The sequence below is a fragment of the Lissotriton vulgaris genome, chromosome 12 (genome assembly GCF_964263255.1).
Source record: "Lissotriton vulgaris chromosome 12, aLisVul1.2, whole genome shotgun sequence".
Lineage (NCBI taxonomy): Eukaryota > Metazoa > Chordata > Amphibia > Caudata > Salamandridae > Lissotriton > Lissotriton vulgaris.
Genome location: NC_141700.1, coordinates 444,016,226 through 444,033,050, shown reverse-complemented (window position 1 = coordinate 444,033,050; position 16,825 = coordinate 444,016,226). Strand labels below are relative to the sequence as shown.

At 33.6% G+C, this 16,825-nt stretch overlaps 10 non-coding genes across 10 annotated transcripts; all 10 read left to right on the top strand.

Annotated features, from left to right (window-relative positions):
* Nucleotides 1-562: 562 nt before the first annotated feature.
* Nucleotides 563-635, top strand: TRNAT-UGU (transfer RNA threonine (anticodon UGU)). The gene has a single exon. It is a non-coding gene; the product is annotated as a tRNA-Thr (tRNA).
* A 901-nt stretch (nt 636-1,536) lies between these two features.
* On the top strand, nt 1,537-1,610 carry TRNAT-AGU (transfer RNA threonine (anticodon AGU)). The gene has a single exon. It is a non-coding gene; the product is annotated as a tRNA-Thr (tRNA).
* A 1,966-nt stretch (nt 1,611-3,576) lies between these two features.
* On the top strand, nt 3,577-3,650 carry TRNAT-AGU (transfer RNA threonine (anticodon AGU)). The gene has a single exon. It is a non-coding gene; the product is annotated as a tRNA-Thr (tRNA).
* A 436-nt stretch (nt 3,651-4,086) lies between these two features.
* TRNAT-CGU (transfer RNA threonine (anticodon CGU)) lies at nt 4,087-4,159 on the top strand. Its single transcript has one exon. It is a non-coding gene; the product is annotated as a tRNA-Thr (tRNA).
* A 2,472-nt stretch (nt 4,160-6,631) lies between these two features.
* Nucleotides 6,632-6,705, top strand: TRNAT-AGU (transfer RNA threonine (anticodon AGU)). The gene has a single exon. It is a non-coding gene; the product is annotated as a tRNA-Thr (tRNA).
* Nucleotides 6,706-12,703: 5,998 nt separating this feature from the next.
* Nucleotides 12,704-12,777, top strand: TRNAT-AGU (transfer RNA threonine (anticodon AGU)). The gene has a single exon. It is a non-coding gene; the product is annotated as a tRNA-Thr (tRNA).
* Nucleotides 12,778-13,212: 435 nt separating this feature from the next.
* On the top strand, nt 13,213-13,285 carry TRNAT-CGU (transfer RNA threonine (anticodon CGU)). Its single transcript has one exon. It is a non-coding gene; the product is annotated as a tRNA-Thr (tRNA).
* Nucleotides 13,286-13,720: 435 nt separating this feature from the next.
* TRNAT-AGU (transfer RNA threonine (anticodon AGU)) lies at nt 13,721-13,794 on the top strand. Its single transcript has one exon. It is a non-coding gene; the product is annotated as a tRNA-Thr (tRNA).
* Nucleotides 13,795-15,250: 1,456 nt separating this feature from the next.
* On the top strand, nt 15,251-15,324 carry TRNAT-AGU (transfer RNA threonine (anticodon AGU)). Its single transcript has one exon. It is a non-coding gene; the product is annotated as a tRNA-Thr (tRNA).
* Nucleotides 15,325-16,270: 946 nt separating this feature from the next.
* Nucleotides 16,271-16,344, top strand: TRNAT-AGU (transfer RNA threonine (anticodon AGU)). Its single transcript has one exon. It is a non-coding gene; the product is annotated as a tRNA-Thr (tRNA).
* The last annotated feature ends 481 nt before the right edge of the window (nt 16,345-16,825 follow it).

Sequence of the window (16,825 nt, the reverse complement as noted above, 5' to 3'; positions counted from 1 at the left end):
ATATTCTCTTGAAAACCATAAAGAAAAGTGTTTCACATTTAAGAATCAAGTGGGTGCTGTGGCTTAGCTGGTTAAAGCACCTGTCTAGTAAACAGGAGATCCTGAGTTCATCTCTCAGCAGTGCCTTGCTTTTCTCATTGTTATATAACAAATCATTTTCATTAGGTCTTATTCCGATACAATTAAAATATAAAAGTGTGATTCATCTTACTGTTGAACAGATCACCTTTAACCTTATAAAAACCCAGGTATTTTCAAGATTATAGAATGAATACTGTTATTGCAAAATGAAAAAAGTACATATCTATGAGAAAGACGTAGATGAAATGTCTACCAAGATTGGAGCAATATTATTACCTTCATGAAAAAAAATTGTAAAGAATTCAAGAAATGAAATTGGGTTTTATAAGAGTACCTGTTTATTAAAACATATGAATCCTTGTGAAGAGATTGAGTATCTTTTCGTGTTTAAGATTACAATACATATAAAGAAGAATTATAGCAGAAAACACATTTTCATCATCAACAATAAATTATTTATGCATTTTTTACTATTACCGTTGGTGCTGTGGCTAAGTGGTTAAAGCTCCTATCTTGTAAACAGGAAATCCTGAGTTCAAATCTCAGCAGCACCTAAATGTTTTCTCCATGCTTTCCGAATAATTTTCATCAAACAAGTGTTGAATACAATTTAAGTATAAACATCTGGTTCTATGAACTTTAGAATAAGTTATCTTAAAAATTAAATAAAATACTTGGTATTGTGAAGATTTTTGTAGGAATGCATTGATTGAAATAGGGAAAAGAAAATGACAAAGAACAAGATAGAGGTGAATGATCACTCTATTGTTGAATTCAACTAATCCATACTTCAGCAAGGTATATTTTAAAATGATATGAATAGGGTAAACTTCAAATTAGAGAGGTGTTTTTGAACAAGTGAAGAGTCTTCATTCATCTTAAGTTTATGAGTAGAGAAGTGTGTGAACTTAGAAAAGAATATGAAAGTGAAAAAGCATTATTCTCTTGAACACCATAAAGAAAAAGTTTTCAAAATTAAGAATCAAGTGGGTGCTGTGGCTTAGCTGGTTTAAGCGCCTGTCTAGCGCCTGTTCGGCTTTCCGAATAATTTTCATCAAACAAATGTTGAATACAATTTAAGAATAAACATCTGGTTCTATGAACTTTAGAATAAGTTATCTTAAAAATGAAATAAAATGCTTGGTATTGTGAAGATTTTTGTAGGAATGCATTGACTGAAATAGGGAAAAGAAAATGACAAAGAACAAGATAGAGGTGAATGATCACTCTATTGTGGAATTCAACAAATCCATTCTTCAGCAAGGAATATTTTAAAATGATATGAATAGGGTAAACTTCAAATTAGAGAGGTGTTTTTGAATAAGTGAAGAGTCTTCATTCATCTTAAGTGTTTGAGTAGAGAAGTGTGTGAACTTAGAAAAGAATATGAAAGTGAAAAAGCAATATTCTCTTGAACACCATAAAGAAAAGTGTTTCAAATTCAAGAATCAAGTGGGTGCTGTGGCTTAGCTGGTTAAAGCGCCTGTCTAGTAAACAGGAGATCCTGAGTTGAAATCTCAGCAGCGCCTTGCTTTTCTCATTGTAATATATAACAAATCATTTTCATTAGGTCTTATTCCGATACAATTAAAATATAAAAGTCTGATTCATCTTACTGATGAACAGATCATCTTTAACCTTATAAAAACCCAAGTATTTTCAAGATTATAGAATGAATAATGTTATAGCAAAATGAAAAAAATACATATCTATGAGAAAGACGTAGATGAAATGTCTACCTAGATTGGAGTAATATTATTACCTTCATGAAAAAAAATTGTAAAGAATTCAAGAAATGAAATTGGGTTTTATAAGAGTACCTGTTTATTAAAACATATTAATACTTGCGTAGTGATTGAGTATGTTTTCCTGTTTAAGATTACAATACATATAAAGAAGAATTTATAGCAGGAAACACATTTTCATCATCAACAATGAATAATTTATGCATTTCTTACTATTAACGTTGGTGCTGGTGCTTAGTGGTTAAAGCACCTTTCTCATAAACAGGAAATCCTGAGTTCAAATCTCAGCAGAACCTAACTGTTTTCTCCATGCTTTCCGAATAATTTACATCCAACAAATGTTGAATACAATTTAAGAATAAACATCTGGATCTATGAACTTTAGAATAAGTTATCTTAAACATTAAATAAAATGCTTGGTATTGTGAAGATTTTTGTAGGAATGCATTGACTGAAATAGGGAAAAGAAAATGACAAAGAACAAGATAGAGGTGAATGATCACTCTATTGTTGAATTCAACTAATCCATTCTTCAGCAAGGGATATTTTAAAATGATATGAATAGGGTAAACTTCAAATTAGAGAGGTGTTTTTGAATAAGTGAAGAGTCTTCATTCATCTTAAGTGTTTGAGTAGAGAAGTGTGTGAACTTAGAAAAGAATATAAAAGTGAAAAAGCAATATTCTCTTGAACACCATAAAGAAAAGTGTTTCAAAATAAAGAATCAAGTGGGTGCTGTGGCTTAGCTGGTTAAAGCGCCTGTCTAGTAAACAGGAGATCCTGAGTTCAACTCTGAGCAGTGCCTTGCTTTTCTCATTGTTATATAACAAATCATTTTCATTAGGTCTTATTCCGATACAATTAAAATATAAAAGTCTGATTCATCTTACTGTTGAACAGATCATCTTTAACCTTATAAAAACCCAAGTATTTTCAAGATTATAGAATGAATACTGTTATTGCAAAATGAAAAAAAGACATATCTATGAGAAAGACGTAGATGAAATGTCTACCTAGATTGGAGCAATATTATTACCTTCATGAAAAAAAATTGTAAAGAATTCAAGAAATGGAATTGGCTTTTATAAGAGTACCTTTTTATTAAAACATATTAATCCTTGCGTAGTGATTGAGTATCTTTTCGTGTTTAAGATTACAATACATATAAAGAAGAATTTATAGCAGAAAACAAATTTTCATCATTAACAATAAATTCTTTATGCATTTTTTACTATTACTGTTGGTGCTGTGGCTTAGTGGTTAAAGCTCCTGTCTCGTAAACAGGAAATCCTGAGTTCAATTCTCAACAGCATTTAACTGTTTTCTCCATGCTTTCCGAATAATTTTCATCAAACAAGTGTTGAATACAATTTAAGTATAAACATCTGGTTCTATGAACTTTAGAATAAGTTATCTTAAAAATTAAATAAAATGCTTGGTATTGTGAGGATTTTTGGTGGAATGCATTGACTGAAATAGGGAAAAGAAAATGACAAAGAACAAGATAGAGGTGAATGATCACTCTATTGTTGAATTCAACTAATCCATTCTTCAGCAAGGTATATTTTAAAATTATATGAATAGGGTAAACTTCAAATTAGAGAGGTGTTTTTGAATAAGTGAGGAGTCTTCATTCATCTTAAGTGTTTGAGTAGAGAAGTGTGTGAACTTAGAAAAGAATATGAAAGTGCAAAAGCAATATTCTCTTGAACACCATAAAGAAAAGTGTTTCAAATTTAAGAATCAAGTGGGTGCAGTGGCTTAGCTGGTTAAAGCGCCTGTCTAGTAAACAGGAGATCCTGAGTTCAAATCTCAGCAGCGCCTTGCTTTTCTCATTGTTATATAACAAATCATTTTCATTAGGTCTTATTCCGATACAATTAAAATATAAAAGTCTGATTCATCTTACTGATGAACAGATCATCTTTAACCTTATAAAAACCCAAGTATTTTCAAGATTATAGAATGAATACTGTTATTGCAAAATGAAAAAAATACATATCTATGAGAAAGACGTAGATGAAATGTCTACCTAGATTGGAGCAATATTATTACCTTCATGAAAAAAATTGTAAAGAATTCAAGAAATGAAATTGGGTTTTATAAGAGTACCTGTTTATTAAAACATATTAATTCTTGCGTAGTGATTGAGTATGTTTTCGTGTTTAAGATTACTATACATATAAAGAAGAATTTATAGCAGGAAACACATTTTCATCATCAACAATAAATTATGTATGCATTTCTTACTATTAACGTTGGTGCTGTGGCTTAGTGGTTAAAGCGCCTGTCTCGTAAACAGGAAATCCTGAGTTCAAATCTCAGCAGCACCTAAATGTTTTCTCCATGCTTTCCGAATAATTTTCATCAAACAAATGTTGAATACAATTTAAGAATAGACATCTGGTTCTATGAACTTTAGAATAAGTTATCTTAAACATTAAATAAAATGCTTGGTATTGTGAAGATTTTTGTAGGAATGCATTGACTGAAATAGGGAAAAGAAAATGACAAAGAACAAGATAGAGGTGAATGATCACTCTATTGTTGAATTCAACTAATCCATTCTTCAGCAAGGTATATTTTAAAATGATATGAATAGGGTAAACTTCAAATTAGAGAGGTGTTTTTGAATAAGTGAAGAGTCTTCATTCATCTTAAGTGTTTGAGTAGAGACGTGTGTGAACTTAGAAAAGAATATGAAAGTGAAAAAGCAATATTCTCTTGAAAACCATAAAGAAAAGTGTTTCAAATTTAAGAATCAAGTGGGTGCTGTGGCTTAGCTGGTTAAAGCACCTGTCTAGTAAACAGGAGATCCTGAGTTCATCTCTCAGCAGTGGCTTGCTTTTCTCATTGTTATATAACAAATCATTTTCATTAGGTCTTATTCCGATACAATTAAAATATAAAAGTCTGATTCATCTTACTGTTGAACAGATCACCTTTAACCTTATAAAAACCCAGGTATTTTCAAGATTATAGAATGAATACTGTTATTGCAAAATGAAAAAAGTACATATCTATGAGAAAGACGTAGATGAAATGTCTACCAAGATTGGAGCAATATTATTACCTTCATGAAAAAAAATTGTAAAGAATTCAAGAAATGAAATTGGGTTTTATAAGAGTACCTGTTTATTAAAACATATGAATCCTTGTGAAGTGATTGAGTATCTTTTCGTGTTTAAGATTACAATACATATAAAGAAGAATTTATAGCAGAAAACACATTTTCATCATCAACAATAAATTATTTATGCATTTTTTACTATTACCGTTGGTGCTGTGGCTAAGTGGTTAAAGCTCCTATCTCGTAAACAGGAAATCCTAAGTTCAAATCTCAGCAGCATTTAACAGTTTTCTTCATGCTTTCCGAATAATTTTCATCAAACAAGTGTTGAATACAATTTAAGTATAAACATCTGGTTCTATGAACTTTAGAATAAGTTATCTTAAAAATTAAATAAAATACTTGGTATTGTGAAGATTTTTGTAGGAATGCATTGATTGAAATAGGGAAAAGAAAATGACAAAGAACAAGATAGAGGTGAATGATCACTCTATTGTTGAATTCAACTAATCAATACTTCAGCAAGGTATATTTTAAAATGATATGAATAGGGTAAACTTCAAATTAGAGAGGGGTTTTTGAATAAGTGAAGAGTCTTCATTCATCTTAAGTTTATGAGTAGAGAAGTGTGTGAACTTAGAAAAGAATATGAAAGTGAAAAAGCATTATTCTCTTGAACACCATAAAGAAAAAGTTTTCAAAATTAGGAATCAAGTGGGTGCTGTGGCTTAGCTGGTTAAAACGCCTGTCTAGTAAACAGGAGATCCTGAGTTCAACTCTGAGCTGTGCCTTGCTTTTCTCATTGTTATATAACAAATCATTTTCATTAGGTCTTATTCCGATACAATTAAAATATAAAAGTCTGATTCATCTTACTGTTGAACAGATCATCTTAAACCTTATAAAAACACAAGTATTTTCAAGATTATAGAATGAATACTGTTATTGCCAAATAAAAAAAATACATATCTATGAGAAAGACGTAGATGAAAATTCTACCTAGATTTGAGCAATATTAATACCTTCATGATTTTTTTTTTAAAGAATTCAAGAAATGAAATTGAGTTTTATAAGAGTACCTGTTTATTAAAACATATTAATACTTGCGTAGTGATTGAGTATGTTTTCGTGTTTAAGATTACAATACATATAAAGAAGAATTTATAGCAGGAAACACATTTTCATCATCAACAATAAATTATGTATGCATTTCTTACTATCAACGTTGGTGCTGTGGCTTAGTGGTTAAGGCGCCTGTCTCGTAATCAGGAAATCCTGAGTTCAAATCTCAACAGCACCTAACTCTTTTCTCCATGCTTTCCGAATAATTTTCATCAAACAAATGTTGAATACAATTTAAGAATAAACATCTGGTTCTATGAACTTTAGAATAAGTTATCTTAAAAATGAAATAAAATGCTTGGTATTGTGAAGATTTTTGTAGGAATGCATTGACTGAAATAGGGAAAAGAAAATGACAAAGAACAAGATAGAGATGAATGATCACTCTATTGTGGAATTCAACAAATCTATTCTTCAGCAAGGAATATTTTAAAATGATATGAATAGGGTAAACTTCAAATTAGAGAGGTGTTTTTGAATAAGTGAAGAGTCTTCATTCATCTTAAGTGTTTGAGTAGAGAAGTGTGTGAACTTACAAAAGAATATGAAAGTGAAAAAGCAATATTCTCTTGAACACCATAAAGAAAAGTGTTTCAAATTTAAGAATCAAGTGGGTGCTGTGGCTTAGCTGGTTAAAGCGCCTGTCTAGTAAACAGGAGATCCTGAGTTGAAATCTCAGCAGCGCCTTGCTTTTCTCATTGTAATATATAACAAATCATTTTCATTAGGTCTTATTCTGATACAATTAAAATATAAAAGTCTGATTCATCTTACTGTTGAACAGATCATCTTTAACCTTATAAAAACCCAAGTATTTTCAAGATTATAGAATGAATACTGTTATTGCAAAATGAAAAAAATACATATCTATGAGAAAGACGTAGATGAAATGTCTACCTAGATTGGAGCAATATTATTACCTTCATGAAAAAAAATTGTAAAGAATTCAAGAAATGAAATTGGGTTTTATAGGAGTACCTGTTTATCAAAACATATTAATCCTTGCGTAGTGATTGAGTATCTTTTCGTGTTTAAGATTACAATACATATAAAGAAGAATTTATAGCAGAAAACACATTTTCATCATTAACAATAAATTCTTTATACATTTTTTACTATTACTAAACCGGTCCTCCCCTCCCCATCCAATCTGGGGGAAAAAGAGGGAGATACCTTAATTCGAGCGGCTCTCATTAACGCCCGGTCCCTAGTTAAACACACAGAAGAGGTCCGCGAGATGATACTTGACAACTCGCTTGACCTCTTGTTTGTGACCGAGACCTGGCTGCACATTCACTGTGCCCCTACTATTGAGTTAGCCGTCCCAAGGGGTTTTAAAATCTCGAGGGCAGATTGCAGCTCTGGTAGGGGTGGAGGTCTGGCAGTTATATATAGAGACAAATGGTCTCTAACTAAGGAAAGCACTGGGGACATCAAGGACGAGGAAGTACTGGAATTTTCAATTGCCCTCTCGCCTAATTTCACCCTAGGCGGGCTCCTTGTTTACCGACCACCGGGCACTTTGGGCTCCTTTATTCCAACATTGGAGGAATTAGTGGTCCAGAGAGCACTGAGATTCCCTAGGTTCTTGCTCCTGGGGGACCTGAACATACATATGGATGTCCCCACAGCCCCTGGGGTCAGTGACCTTGTGGAACTAGGTACTTTAGCACAGTTAAAAATGCAAGAGCCGAATATCACTCACAGCGGAGGCCACTGCCTCGACTTGGTATATTCCAATTTTGATGTCATCTTCAAAACTCCCCTCCCAGTTACATGGTCGGACCATTTCATGGTACACTTTTCCTGGACTATGGATAGGACCCATGCCACAGCAGATAAACAACAGACCCCCTTCCCCCCTAGGATCAGTATTCCTGCCCTGGCAACCGTTCTATCCCATAGTCTGCCAGAGAATTCGGGAAACCTCGAAGAAGCGGTCGAGAATTTCTCGGCATGGATCCGTTCCTCTGCAAGTCAGATATCGCATACCAAAGCAAAGATCCGCCCACGAGCCATTCCGGCATCCCCATGGTATACTGAACAGCTTAAAAATCAAAAAATACACTGTAAAATGTTGGAAAGATGGTGGAGAAGGGAGTACTGCCCCTTGGCTAAATCAAAACTACGAGCTGGGCAAAAAGACTATCACGCTGCTATTAAAATAGCCAAGGGAAACTACTATGCAGATAAGATCCTTAAGGCGAAAAATAATAGCAAAGAAATATTTGCCATTGTCAAGAGCTTCACTTCACCGGTGGCAGAAATCCAAGTAGCCCCCCCTTCGGTGGAATGGTGTGAAAAATTGTCCACTCATTTTTCTGACAAAATAAAGAAAATTCAGGCCAGCCTTAAGACTAGTAGCCCCGCCCAACTCCCACCTGCCCAAGCTACTTATGAACAGATTACCTCCCACCTCCCCCCCACTCATACCATCATCACAAAAACGAAAGAAGTAATGTGCGCTTTCGCAGAGGTTGAGGTGAAGGATGTACTGGCCATTCTAAAGGCGCTTAAATCAGGCTCTCCGGCGGACCCCTGTCCGGCCAGAGTGTTGAGCGGAGTGGCGGAAGTCATTGCACCGATTGTTACTGACCTGGTTAACAAATCCCTTACTACAAGTAACGTACCATCTCAGTGGAAGCAAGCCAAACTTCTTCCACTTTTAAAAAAAACCTCCGCAGACCCCCTGGATGCATCTAACTACAGACCCATCTCCCTGCTTCCAGCAATAGCCAAAGTATGTGAGAAAGTGGCATTCCGTCAGCTCGAGAGGTTTGTGGAGTCTACGGGGGCATTACACTCAGCCCAGTCAGGTTTTTGCTCCACCTTCAGCACTGAGACCGCGCTGGTGGAGGTCACCGAGGCCATTAGGGATTGTTTGGACGGAGGCGGCAGAGCGGCCCTAATTTTATTGGACCTCTCTGCCGCGTTCGACACGGTCCCACATGCCCAGCTAATCTCTAGACTAGAGGATATTGGCATTACTGGTGCCGCTCTCACATGGGTTAAATCCTTCCTCACGGACCGCTCTCAACAAATCTGGCTCCCTCCCTACCAGTCATCGATTAGCGGGGTGGACACTGGGGTCCCCCAAGGGTCGACTCTAAGCCCCCTGCTCTTCAATGTATATCTGACCCCCCTGGTATATCCTGCAGAGAGTCTGGGTGCCAAAATAAGGGCCTATGCCGATGACACCCAGCTTCTCTTCACTTGGGACAAGAACAACCTTGACACGTTGAAAGTCCAATCCTGCTTGTCCTCAGTATTTGCTTGGCTAGCCAAGGCGGAGCTCAAGTGTAACGAGGACAAGTCGGAGATCCTCCTGTATGGCCAATTCCCGGTGGGATTCAGGGATTCCATCTGGCCCATTGGATTGCCCTGCCCACCTGGAAACTGTGGAGTTGCTAAGAACCTTGGGATTTGGTTTGGTGCTGACCTGTGCTTCCGAGACCAGATCTCGAGACTGGCGGGAACCTGTTATGGGACCCTGATCACCCTCCGGAAGTTCTTTCCTCTTCTCCCCCAGGAAGCGAAGGAAACAGTGGCTAGAGCACTCATCCTGTCGCGCCTGGATTACGCTAATGCACTTTACGTGGGCGCTCCTGATTTCCTGCTCCGTAGATTGCAGGTGGTCCAGAACGCGACAGTGAGGCTCCGATTCAACATCCCCAAATGCCATAGTGTACGAAGACAACTGGCGGATCTTCATTGGCTTCCAGTTGCTCTCAGAGTGCGCTTCAAGGTCCTAACACTGGCCTTTAAGGCCTTACATGGTCCTTGCCCACCATACCTCAGTGCCAGGTTTGCCTTCTATCATCCCCCGCGACAATTGAGATCGGCCTCTCTCAGACATTTGGTCACTCCGAGATTTAAGAGAGCTCGTCTGGGAGGAAAATCCATGACGGTCATAGCCGCACAGCTATGGAATAGCCTCCCTGACCATTTGAGACACACGACTAACCTCACTTATTTTAAAAAACACCTTAAGACTCACTTATTCAAGCAATTTATGTAAATGCACATCTTCTCTCCTGTTATGTTATCCCTTTGTTACTTTCTGACACTGAATCCCCTTTCGCGCCAGGACAGTCTTGACTAGCAGTGCGCGCTACAAGAAATATATAACATAACATGACATACTGTTGGTGCTGTGGCTTAGTGGTTAAAGCTCCTGTCTCGTAAACAGGAAATCCTGAGTACAATTCTCAGCAGCATTTAACTGTTTTCTCCATGCTTTCCGAATGATTTTCATCAAACAAGTGTTGAATACAATTTAAGTATAAACATCTGGTTCTATGAACTTTAGAATAATTTATCTTAAAAATTAAATAAAATGCTTGGTATTGTGAAGATTTTTGTAGGAATGCATTGACTGAAATAGGGAAAAGAAAATGACAAAGAACAAGATAGAGGTGAATGATCACTCTATTGTTGAATTCAACTAATCCATTCTTCAGCAAGGTATATTTTAAAATGATATGAATAGGGTAAACTTCAAATTAGAGAGGTGTTTTTGAATAAGTGAAGAGTCTTCATTCATCTTAAGTGTTTGAGTAGAGAAGTGTGTGAACTTAGAAAAGAATATGAAAGTGAAAAAGCAATATTCTCTTGAACACCATAAAGAAAAGTGTTTCAAATTTAAGAATCAAGTGGGTGCTGTGGCTTAGCTCGTTAAAGCGCCTGTCTAGTAAACAGGCGATCCTGAGTTCAACTCTCAGCATTGCCTTGCTTTTCTCATTGTTATATAACAAATCATTTTCATTAGGTCTTATTCCGATACAATTAACATATAAAAGTCTGATTCATCTTACTGTTGAACAGATCATCTTAAACCTTATAAAAACACAAGTATTTTCAAGATTATAGAATGAATACTTTTATTGCAAAATGAAAAAAATACTTATCCATGAGAAAGACGTAGATGAAATTTCTACCTAGATTTGAGCAATAATAATACCTTCATGATTTTTTTTTAAAGAATTCAAGAAATGAAATTGAGTTTTATAAGAGTACCTGTTTATCAAAACATATTAATACGTGCGTAGTGATTGAGTATGTTTTCGTGTTTAAGATTACAATACATATAAAGAAGAATTTATAGCAGGAAACACATTTTCATCATCAACAATGAATAATTTATGCATTTCTTACTGTTAACGTTGGTGCTGTGGCTTAGTGGTTAAAGCGTCTGTCTCGTAAACAGGTAATCCTGAGTTCAAATCTCAGCAGAACCTAACTGTTTTCTCCATGCTTTCCGAATAATTTACATCAAACAAATGTTGAATACAATTTAAGAATAAACATCTGGTTCTATGAACTTTAGAATAAGTTATCCTAAACATTAAATAAAATGCTTGGTATTGTGAAGATTTTTGTAGGAATGCATTGACTGAAATAGGGAAAAGAAAATGACAAAGAACAAGATAGAGGTGAATGATCACTCTATTGTTGAATTCAACTAATCCATTCTTCTGCAAGGTATATTTTAAAATGATATGAATAGGGTAAACTTCAAATTAGAGAGGTGTTTTTGAATAAGTGAAGAGTCTTCATTCATCTGAGTGTTTGAGTAGAGAAGTGTGTGAACTTAGAAAAGAATATAAAAGTGAAAAAGCAATATTCTCTTTAACACCATAAAGAAAAGTGTTTCAAAATAAAGAATCAAGTGGGTGCTGTGCCTTAGCTGGTTAAAGCGCCTGTCTACAGGAGATCCTGAGTTCAACTCTCAGCAGTGCCTTGCTTTTCTCATTGTTATATAACAAATAATTTTCATTAGGTCTTATTCCGATACAATTAAAATATAAAAGTCTGATTCATCTTACTGTTGAACAGATCATCTTTAACCTTATAAAAACCCAAGTATTTTCAAGATTATAGAATGAATACTGTTATTGCAAAATGAAAAAAATACATATCTATGAGAAAGACGTAGATGAAATGTCTACCTAGATTGGAGCAATATTATTACCTTCATGAAAAAAAATTGTAAAGAATTCAAGAAATGAAATTGGGTTTTATAGGAGTACCTGTTTATTAAAACATATTAATCCTTGCGTAGTGATTGAGTATCTTTTCGTGTTTAAGATTACAATACATATAAAGAAGAATTTATAGCAGAAAACATATTTTCATCATTAACAATAAATTCTTTATGCATTTTTTACTATTACTGTTGGTGCTGTGGCTTAGTGGTTAAAGCTCCTGTCTCGTAAACAGGAAATCCTGAGTACAATTCTCAGCAGCATTTAACTGTTTTCTCCATGCTTTCCGAATGATTTTCATCAAACAAGTGTTGAATACAATTTAAGTATAAACATCTGGTTCTATGAACTTTAGAATAAGTTATCTTAAAAATTAAATAAAATGCTTGGTATTGTGAAGATTTTTATAGGAATGCATTGACTGAAATAGGGAAAAGAAAATGACAAAGAACAAGATAGAGGTGAATGATCACTCTATTGTTGAATTCAACTAATCCATTCTTCAGCAAGGTATATTTTAAAATGATATGAATAGGGTAAACTTCAAATTAGAGAGGTATTTTTGAATAAGTGAAGAGTCTTCATTCATCTTAAGTGTTTGAGTAGAGAAGTGTGTGAACTTAGAAAAGAATATGAAAGTGAAAAAGCAATATTCTCTTGAACACCATAAAGAAAAGTGTTTCAAATTTAAGAATCAAGTGGGTGCTGTGGCTTAGCTGGTTAAAGCACCTGTCTAGTAAACAGGAGATCCTGAGTTCAACTCTCAGCAGTGCCTTGCTTTTCTCATTGTTATATAACAAATCATTTTCATTAGGTCTTATTCCGATACAATTAAAATATAAAAGTCTGATTCATCTTACTGTTGAACAGATCATCTTAAACCTTATAAAAACACAAGTATTTTCAAGATTATAGAATGAATACTGTTATTGCAAAATGAAAAAAATACATATCTATGAGAAAGACGTAGATGAAATTTCTACCTAGATTTGAGCAATATTAATACCTTCATGATTTTTTTTTAAAGAATTCAAGAAATGAAATTGAGTTTTATAAGAGTACCTGTTTATCAAAACATATTAATACTTGCGTAGTGATTGAGTATGTTTTCGTGTTTAAGATAACAATACATATAAAGAAGAATTTATAGCAGGAAACACATTTTCATCATCAACAACAAATTATGTATGCATTTCTTACTATTAACGTTGGTGCTGTGGCTTAGTGGTTAAAGCGCCTGTCTCGTAAACAGGAAATCCTGAGTTCAAATCTCAGCAGCACCTAAATGTTTTCTCCATGCTTTCCGAATAATTTTTATCAAACAAATGTTGAATACAATTTAAGAATAAACATCTGGTTCTATGAACTTTAGAATAAGTTATCTTAAAAATTAAATAAAATGCTTGGAATTGTGAAGATTTTTGTAGGAATGCATTGACTGAAATAGGGAAAAGAAAATGACAAAGAACAAGATAGAGGTGAATGATCACTCTATTGTTGAATTCAACTAATCCATTCTTCAGCAAGGTATATTTTAAAATGATATGAATAGGGTAAACTTCAAATTAGAGAGGTGTTTTTGAATAAGTGAAGAGTCTTCATTCATCTTAAGTGTTTGAGTAGAGAAGTGTGTGAACTTAGAAAAGAATATGAAAGTGAAAAAGCAATATTCTCTTGAACACCATAAAGAAAAGTGTTTCAAACTTAAGAATCAAGTGGGTGCTGTGGCTTAGCTGGTTAAAGCGCCTGTCTAGTAAACAGGCGATCCTGAGTTCAACTCTCAGCAGTGCCTTGCTTTTCTCATTGTTATATAACAAATCATTTTCATTAGGTCTTATTCCGATACAATTAAAATATAAAAGTCTGATTCATCTTACTGTTGAACAGATCATCTTAAACCTTATAAAAACACAAGTATTTTCAAGATTATAGAATGAATACTGTTATTGCAAAATGAAAAAAATACATATCTATGAGAAAGACGTAGATGAAATTTCTACCTAGATTTGAGCAATATTAATACCTTCATGATATTTTTTTTAAAGAATTCAAGAAATGAAATTGAGTTTTATAAGAGTACCTGTTTATCAAAACATATTAATACTTGCGTAGTGATTGAGTATGTTTTCGTGTTTAAGATTACAATACATATAAAGAAGAATTTATAGCAGGAAACACATTTTCATCATCAACCATAAATTATGTATGCATTTCTTACTATTAACGTTGGTGCTGTGGCTTAGTGGTTAAAGCGCCTGTCTCGTAAACAGGAAATCCTGAGTTCAAATCTCAACAACGCCTTGCTTTTCTCATTGTAATATATAACAAATCATTTTCATTAGGTCTTATTCCGATACAATTAAAATATAAAAGTCTGATTCATCTTACTGTTGAACAGATCATCTTTAACCTTATAAAAACCCAAGTATTTTCAAGATTATAGAATGAATAATGTTATTGCAAAATGAAAAAAATACATATCTATGAGAAAGACGTAGATGAAATGTCTACCTAGATTGGAGTAATATTATTACCTTCATGAAAAAAAATTGTAAAGAATTCAAGAAATGAAATTGGGTTTTATAAGAGTACCTGATTATTAAAACATATTAATACTTGCGTAGTGATTGAGTATGTTTTCCTGTTTAAGATTACAATACATATAAAGAAGAATTTATAGCAGAAAACACATTTTCATCATCAACAATAAATTATTTATGCATTTTTTACTATTACCGTTGGTGCTGTGGCTAAGTGGTTAAAGCTCCTATCTCGTAAACAGGAAATCCTGAGTTCAAATCTCAGCAGCATTTAACTGTTTTCTTCATGCTTTCCGAATAATTTTCATCAAACAAGTGTTGAATACAATTTAAGTATAAACATCTGGTTCTATGAACTTTAGAATAAGTTATCTTAAAAACTAAATAAAATGCTTGGTATTGTGAAGATTTTTGTAGGAATGCATTGACTGAAATAGGGAAAAGAAAATGACAAAGAACAAGATAGAGGTGAATGATCACTCTCTTGTGGAATTCAACAAATCCATTCTTCAGCAAGGAATATTTTAAAATGATATGAATAGGGTAAACTTCAAATTAGAGAGGTGTTTTTGAATAAGTGAAGAGTCTTCATTCATCTTAAGTGTTTGAGTAGAGAAGTGTGTGAACTTAGAAAAGAATATGAAAGTGAAAAAGCAATATTCTCTTGAACACCATAAAGAAAAGTGTTTCAAAATTAAGAATCAAGTGGGTGCTGTGGCTTAGCTGGTTAAAGCGCCTGTCTAGTAAACAGGAGATCCTGAGTTCAAATCTCAGCAGCGCCTTGCTTTTCTCATTGTAATATATAACAAATCATTTTCATTAGGTCTTATTCCGATACAATTAAAATATAAAAGTCTGATTCATTTTACTGATGAACAGATCATCTTTAACCTTATAAAAACCCAAGTATTTTCAAGATTATAGAATGAATAATGTTATTGCAAATGAAAAAAATACATATCTATGAGAAAGACGTAGATGAAATGTCTACCTAGATTGGAGCAATATTATTACCTTCATGAAAAAAAATTGTAAAGAATTCAAGAAATGAAATTGGGTTTTATAAGAGTACCTGTTTATTAAAACATATTAATACTTGCGTAGTGATTGAGTATGTTTTCCTGTTTAAGATTACAATACATATAAAGAAGAATTTATAGCAGGAAAAGCATTTTCATCATCAACAATGAATAATTTATGCATTTCTTACTGTTAACGTTGGTGTTGTGGCTTAGTGGTTAAAGCGCCTGTCTCGTAAACAGGTAATCCTGAGTTCAAATCTCAGCAGAACCTAACTGTTTTCTCCATGCTTTCCGAATAATTTACATCAAACAAATGTTGAATACAATTTAAGAATAAACATCTGGTTCTATGAACTTTAGAATAAGTTATCTTAAACATTAAATAAAATGCTTGGTATTGTGAAGATTTTTTTAGGAATGCATTGACTGAAATAGGGAAAAGAAAATAACAAAGAACAAGATAGAGGTGAATGATCACTCTATTGTTGAATTCAACTAATCCATTCTTCAGCAAGGTATATTTTAAAATGATATGTATAGGGTAAACTTCAAATTAGAGAGGTGTTTTTGAAAAGATGAAGAGTCTTCATTCATCTTAAGTGTTTGAGTAGAGAAAAGTGTGAACTTAGAAAAGAATATGAAAGTGAAAAAGCAATATTCTCTTGAACACCATAAAGAAAAGTGTTTCAAATTTAAGAATCAAGTGGGTGCTGTGGCTTAGCTGGTTAAAGCGCCTGTCTAGTAAACAGGCGATCCTGAGTTCAACTCTCAGCAGTGCCTTGCTTTTCTCATTGTTATATAACAAATCATTTTCATTAGGTCTTATTCCGATACAATTAAAATATAAAAGTCTGATTCATCTTACTGTTGAACAGATCATCTTAAACCTTATAAAAACACAAGTATTTTCAAGATTATAGAATGAATACTGTTATTGCAAAATGAAAAAAATACATATCTATGAGAAAGACGTAGATGAAATTTCTACCTAGATTTGAGCAATATTAATACCTTCATGATTTTTTTTAAAGAATTCAAGAAATGAAATTGAGTTTTATAAGAGTACCTATTTATCAAAACATATTAATACTTGCGTAGTGATTGAGTATGTTTTCGTGTTTAAGATTACAATACATATAAAGAAGAATTTATAGCAGGAACCACATTTTCATCATCAACAATAAATTATGTATGCATTTCTTACGATTAACGTTGGTGCTGTGGCTTAGTGGTTAAAGCACCTGTCTCGTAAACAGAAAAT